This window comes from Amblyomma americanum, chromosome 5 (assembly GCF_052857255.1).
Source record: "Amblyomma americanum isolate KBUSLIRL-KWMA chromosome 5, ASM5285725v1, whole genome shotgun sequence".
Classification (NCBI taxonomy): domain Eukaryota; kingdom Metazoa; phylum Arthropoda; class Arachnida; order Ixodida; family Ixodidae; genus Amblyomma; species Amblyomma americanum.
In genome coordinates this window covers 45,795,829-45,803,218 of record NC_135501.1, presented here as the reverse complement: position 1 = coordinate 45,803,218, position 7,390 = coordinate 45,795,829, and the positions used below count along the sequence as shown (strand labels likewise).

At 51.5% G+C, this 7,390-nt stretch overlaps 1 pseudogene; it reads left to right on the top strand.

Moving 5' to 3' along the window:
• Nucleotides 1-1,796: 1,796 nt before the first annotated feature.
• LOC144133826 (uncharacterized) lies at nucleotides 1,797-7,090 on the top strand (annotated as a pseudogene).
• Nucleotides 7,091-7,390: the final 300 nt, after the last annotated feature.

Here is a 7,390-nt window from a genome sequence, read left to right as displayed (position 1 = left end):
GCATCTTCGGCAGATCACCGTTGCACGTGGCGTATCTCTTCGATTATAGCACGTTTCATAACTCATCTATAAACTGCCGTTGCCTCCAGTGTGACGTCAGCGAACCGTGGACCAGGATTGGCTGCCTGAAAGAGGCGCCGACTACAAAAGGGACTGTGCCTCACCGCTGATCCTCACTTGGCAGCAGCGGGTGTGCCGATCGGTTCACTAAATCTTCCAATTTAAGCACAGGCTCATGCAATCATTTGTAACCAATTTTAATGTTTCTTGTTTTTCCTGCCGCTGCTGCCAAGCTCTTGTACAAGTGTTTGCTTAACTGCTTATTTGAAATGCCTTCTGAAGTGACAAAACTGTTGAAAGATTTTAAACAAGAAATGCGAGATATGCGCAGTGCACTAAAGAAAGAACTTCGAAAAGATTATAAAGACATGAGAAAATCCGCAGATTTCTTAAGGGACCTGTAAGGCCGCCCCTCTTTTCCAGCTGCATACCTTTGCAGGAATCAGGCCGCCGGCACACGCGGAAACCGCTCCCCAGTATAAGCGAGAGCCCCCGAGTACATACTGGGAAAGAAAATGGTCGCTTGACACACGGACCCCCCCCCCCCCCCCCCCCTAACGACGTGGGCTATCGCCGGGAAGGCACCCACAGCTTCCCGCCGTGCCTCGTGAACCAAAAGCGCATTCCCAGGAGGGTCGTGACGGACACCTGTCATGGCGGACAGGCAGTGCTCACCAAGAATGTGGGAAGACAGGGGCGATCCTTAATCTGGTTTCCCGGAGCGACAGACAAACCCCTTCATGCTTATTAGTTGTGTCCCGCCGTCGGTAGCGCGGCAGCATCGTGGGCCCTTTCGCCCCCTCCGTTGCTGACGGGCGACGCGGACCGATGGTGGGTGGCGGTATGCATGCCTGAGGCAAGGATTAGCTCCGAAGGAAGAGCGTGTGAATACTCTCACTTGAGAGAGAGTGGTGGCATATTTTTTATTTAGGTTGTATTGTTAACAAGACTCTGGGTTCGAGGCTAAGCCCAACCCAAGGGGTTGTCGTCATCTCATGTTATTTTTTATTCGAGAATTGATGCCTAGGGCGGGCCACTGAAAAAGACCGCCCTGAGTCCTTTGTTAATGAAGTGCTTAAAAGCGCATGTAAACGGATGCAGTCCAGTCTGAGCTGGGGCTTCATGCTTAGCATGTAACATGATGCTACTTAGGCTCTAACCTGCCCGGTTGATGAGTAAAGTAGCGCAAAGTTTGTTCTTTTGTAAATTCAGTTCTGCTTTTTCCAGTTTAACTCTCTGTATATGTATGCTGTAAATATATGCTCTGCTGTCATCATCTACAAGCTCGCCTCCTGTCCATCTTCCAAGCCGAACGACACTAGAGGAAGGGTTTGTGAACCATCCTCGAAGAAACGGACGACCTTTGAAATTCTACTGGCGCAGCCGACAGGATACGGCACGTCTCATCTCAAGGCCAGGCATCGCAGTGACAACCACAAGCCATCCGACACGGAGCAGCGAGGAGCTGTCAAGGGACGACTCCACCTCGGCTGCTGCCAACGCTGTGGAACGGACGCATCATCCGGGCTCTGGGCGGCAGACAACAGAAGATCTGCACCGGGTGCGTGGGATTTCTTGCGTTTTGTTGAGGCAGGCATGGTGGTTAGTTTGTGAGGCCCCTGGTCGATACGAGGAGAACGTTAGCCGGTAAAGATAGCGAATCTAATCCTGAGAATGAAATGAGGTCGAATCCTCGCCAGGAGCAGCAATCGCTAGAGGGCGGTGTAGAAACGGGAATGGATCAGAACGAGGGAGCGACTATGGAGGATGATTTCGGTGTGGAGAGCAGGTTACAGGCCGAGGACCCGAGACAGACATTGTCACTAGACGCTACAGGATCTGATACAGAAAAAATGGCTATTCGCCGTATGGAGTTAAAAGTGGAAATGGAGCTACGAATGTGTGAAATTGGATCCAGGGAGCGACTGGCACTTAAGCAGATGAAGCTTGGGCTGTCGAATGGTCGAATGTCACCGCTTCGGTCGGGACAGAGTGATGAACGGTGTATAGGCTCAGATTCAATATCACAATGTGCGAAATTCCTTAAGGGCTACAGAATGCCATGCGATGCAGATGTACCATTGTGGTTTGAGGAGGTGGAGAAGCTTTTCACTACTTTCAATGTTCCAGACAGTAGCCGAGTGCACTTAATTTTGCCGGCACTGACAGAGCGAGTCAGGTACTTACTTCGTAACCTTGACCGAGCTGAATGCACTGATTATGATGCTGTAGAAACAGCGGTTCTAGAATAATTAAAACTCACTCCGACTTAGTACCTTGAGAGATATGAGAAAGCAGCGAAAAGGAAGGAGGAGACGTGAGCCCAGTTTGCGTCTCGCGTGAAAACGTATTTAATGTACTACATCCAGGCTAGAGAGGTAGACTCAAAATAGGCTTTGACTGACCTCATGGTGTCCGATCGCATTAAGGCAAGCCTCAGTCCGGAGGGCATTGAATATGTGCGCCTTCGAGAAAGAGAGAGTTGGCTGAAGCCTAAAGAAATATCAAGACCCTACAGACCTTTGAACAAGCAAAAGGTAAAGGGCGGGCTGCGAGACAGATTACAGTGCCAGTACTGCGAACGGGCCAAAAGCAGGGAAATGTTGAAAACCCCGCAGTAAAGTTCCACCAGTGCCATGGACTGGGCCATGTTGCTAGGAATTGCCCGCGAGTAACAGCAAATGAGCCGCGCCAGCAACAAGCATATGGGCACAGGCGGAGGGTGCAAAAGGTCGCGCTGGTAGATGAGACAGAAGTAAAGGACGCAGCGGTAAACCAAGGCGCGGTTTTAACTGCAAAAGTAGGAATGCCTATGCAAAATTCAAGGGCAGCCGCATCGAGGCTACAGTTCGTAGAGCTTGTATGCGGAGACGTCTTCACAGAGGCATTGCTTGATACAGGCAGTGAAATTACGGTAATAAGAGAGAGCATACTACCGCAGGCGCTGACGGAACCATCGGGGACAGTGAAGCTAGTGTCGGCTTTCGGTAGATCTATTCAGGCGAAATTGGCGACGATCCCTCTTAGGATATCTCATAAAGGAACAATCGCAGACGATCCAAAGATAGGCATAGTATGCGCCCTGACCAATGAGCTTACTTAGGGGGTGGACTGTTTGCTGTCGTCAGAAGACTGGCATCTGCTTAAAAAGCACAGCGATAGAGCGTTCACAACAAGTACTAGTAGTGCAGTCAGTATGGTGGCGAATCAAGAACCTAAAAATGCGGCAAATCAGAATTGTGAGGCACTGGCATGCGAAGTTGGCAGGGTACCAAATGACGACGTTCCGCGAGAGGAAGCAGAGCCACCTGGGACGGAAGATGCAGTTGCACTCTCTAGCCAGCGAGAAATGTTTCGAGCAGCGCAGCTCGCTGACGAGAGCTTGAGGAAGGCATGGGAAAATTCTAAGCACAGAAAGGCGGGTATGTTCGTTACTGAGGGAATTCTACAACATTGGGACTTAATAGCGGGCACTAAAGTGCGACAACTGGTCCTTCCCCAAGAAAGACAAAAGGAAGTTCTGTCCTTGGCGCACGAATCGCTGTGGGGTAAACACCTGGGTCCAAGGAAGACCAAGGCCCGCATAAAGTACAACTTTTATTGGCCCGGTATAAAAAAAGAGATTTCACAATACTGCCAGTCTTGTCATGGGTGCCAAATCCGCTCAGACCGGCGTCACACTGACAACATACCCATCACCCCATTGACTCGGCCTGAACACCCCTTTCAGGTTGTTAACGTAGATGTCATAGGGCTTCTTGACACGCCATCTGGAAGGGGTCACAAATATGCTCTGTGCCTTGTCGATTTATGCACGAGATGGCCAGAAGTCGTATGCCTCCGTTCCCTGACTGGAAGGGCTGCGTGTGCCGCCCTTTTAGAAATATTCAGTCGAACCGGCATTCCGCAGACAGTCTGTTCGGATCAGGGAACAAATTTTAAGGCTCAACTCACGCAGCTGATGCTATAAAAATTAGGATGTTCCCCTAGATTTTCTACCCCGGAACATCCTGAAAGCAATGGCGCCGTGGAAAGGTGGAATCGCGTGCTAAAGAATATGCTGTTTCATGTCATAAAAAGGACCCGCATAATTGGGATAAGCTGCTCCCTTTTGTGTTGTGGGCTTACCGCGAAGTTCCCCACGACACTACGGGCGTAGCACCCCTTCAGCTTTTGTATGGCCGAAACCCGACAGGTCCGCTTACGGTTCTTCGCCAAACGAGGGCAGGAGAAGTCAGTGTACCAGCGACGCTAAGGGAGGAGCCAGCTAAATACTTGAAACAGCTACGGGAAAAGTTTGAGCTAGCGGCCAGTGTGGCTGTGCTCACAAGCACGGCGCGACAGGCTAGCTACGCAGAAGCCTATAACAGAAGGACGTGGAACAAAGTCTTTAACGTGGGCAATCAAGTGCTCATTTTTGACACAGACCGCACCACTAAGATGGCCCCAAAGTGGTTCGGTCCCGTCGCAGTAATTGGGTGTGAGAGACAACATTCGTATCGGGTAGAGAACGAACAGGGAAAAAGATCAGTGGTGCACGCCAACCGGATGAGACCGTACTATGCGAGGGTGAGCCATATTGGGGTGGTGTTTGATGAAGATCATGAGTTTGGGGAAGTAGAGTGCGCGCCACAAGTTGCGCCACCGCTACTAGACGAGGAACTAATACCATTAGAAAAGTTAGCCCACCTACGGGAGCAGGAGCAGAATGAAGTGCGAAGACTGTTCACAAAGCACCGCTCACTTTTCGACGGCAAGCCGGGACTGGCAAAAGTAGGCGTACACCGAATTGAGCAATAAGAAGGGTTCAAACCCAAAAAAGCTTTTCCTTATCGGCTGCCTGAACTGCTCAAGAAAGAAGTAAGCCGCCAAGTGGAGGAGTTTCTTAAGTTAGGATTAATTTACCCTGTAGAAAGTGAATTTGCACACCCAGTGGTGTGCGTGGGAAAGATGGGTCGATGCGAATGTGTATTGACTGCAGAACTTTGAATGCAGGAACTCGTTCGGACACGTTTCCGATGACTAACTCCCAGGAGGTAATTTTTCGGGTCGGCCGCGTGCAGTTTATCACGCTAGTGGATTTAAGGCGTGGCTACTGGCAGGTACCGATGGACCCGCACAGCCAAGCGCTTGCCGCATTTGTGACGGATGAGGGGCAACCATTCCTAAGAATGTCCACCCTGAATACAATAAATCCCGCCGCGTCACGCGAGCCAAAGCTCTTCATAAAGAATACGGCACTTCAGAGGATGTGGGCTGGGCGGACGCCGCATGTGGTCCAGACCGTTCAGTAGCTGTGGCTTACCATCCAGCAGCCCCCCCATTTACCCATTTCATAGACCCCCCTTGTACCCCGGAAGAAGCAGAGGAAGCAGCTATAACAATAGCCATTGCCCAAACCAATGCGGCTTATATACTTAGCGATTCCAAAACAGCCTTTCTTAACTTCGCCCGCGGACGCGTCCATCCCCCCGCATGGCAGATATTGAGAATGTGCACCCTAAATCCCGATAGGCGTATTGAGCTCGTGTGGGTGCCGGCTCACTCTGGCAATCCCGGAAATGAGGCTGCCGATAACATAGCCCGAGGACTTATTTGCCGGGAAAATGGCGACCCCAGCCGGGATTTCTCGAGGGAGCGGGCACACACGTTTTCAGAATTAACTCAACAAGCACGCCTTGCCCGCCGACTCTATCCCCCTCCCCACCCCCGCCTATCCCACTCCCAACAAATCCCCTGGAGGCGACTCCAGACCCGAACTCTTCCTACCCCTCGGCGTCTCTCCTACTTCCGCCATGTTTCCCCAGAGTGCACTCTCTGCGGAGCTCCGCACGCCACCCTGGACCACATCCTCTTCGGCTGCCCTGCCGATCCTCCCCCGCAGGGACAGCCCGCCATCGGTACATGGGAGGAATGGGAGGCCCTCCTTGCGTCGCAGGACCCGGACACGCAACTTCGCTGTGTGAACCGGGGTGCCAGTGCCATGGCCCTACGTGGCCTAGACACATGCGCGTAATGTGAGTGCTGTGCGGTGGCCCTGAGACCTTGCACGGTCCAAACTCGCTTGCTTAATAAAGTTTTCCATCCATCCATGGACAGTCATGCCCTTTGGGCTAAAGAACTCTCCAGCGACCTTCCAAAGAATAGTCAATACGCTCCTATCTAAGCACCAAGACTACGCCACTGCATATCTGGATGATATAGCAATTTTTTCCAATACTTGGAAGGAACACGTAGAGCACATCAATGCTATCGTTTGGCTGCTTAGAAGGGCCGGACTAAAGGCTAGCCCTGAAAAATGTCAAGTAGGACAGCCTCACATTCGCTATATAGGACACAGTGGGTTCAGGGACGCATGCACCTGACCCGGAGAAGATATCCGCCATAAAAGGCTTAGTGCAGCCTAACACAAAGAAAGAGCTGCGAAGCTTGCTAGGACTACGTGGATATAATAGAGAGTATGTCCCTAGATACGCTGAAATAGCTGGCCCCCTAACGACTTTGACCAAGTGGGGCGTTCCCAGCTTGATCCCGTGGCCAGAAGATGCGCAGCGCGCATTAGAAGAGCTGAAAGACTCGCTCTGCAGAGCCGTGGCATTGAGCACTCCACAACCTCACCAGCCGTATTGGCTTTTCACTGAAGCATCAGCGACGGCTTCCGGGGCTTGCTTGGCACAAATGACAGAAGAGGGCAAAGAAAGGACTATAGCGTTCGCGAGTCATCGCTTCGACGCGACTCAGGCGAGATGGTCGACCATAGAGCGCGAAGCGTTCGCTATTATATGTGCTCTTAAGAAGTTCGATTATTGGCTCTTTGGCGCTGTGATCAATGTCGTCTCTGACCACAACCCCCTGTCATACTTGACAACGTGCACTCCACACGGGGCAAAATTGGCTAGATGGGCACTGGCACTCCAGCGTTATAACATAACGGTGAAACAGAAAAGGCACCAAGAATGGAAACGCAGATGCGCAATCCAGGCTCCCCAACTTGACATGGGAGTTAGTCGGTACCACCATGCCAGCCTAGACAAGGCGTGAATGTTCCCACTCAGCCGACGCTCGATGAGCAGGGTGCCGTGCGCTGAAGTCGAGCACTTACGAAGAGACTTCTGCCTGGCGCCTGCATAGAACGGTGCCCGTGAGCGTTGTGCGCAGACTTGTGAACAGTGATGAACAATGTGGCCTTGTGTGTGCTTCGAATGTGGACTCTGCGCAGTGCATGATGTTGCTGCCCATTCAGTGAACTGTATAGCAGCATGCACCAATGTTGCGCTTTAGTTTATTTTATTGATTGTTTCTTTGCTTTGGTTCTCGAAGATTCGAGTAC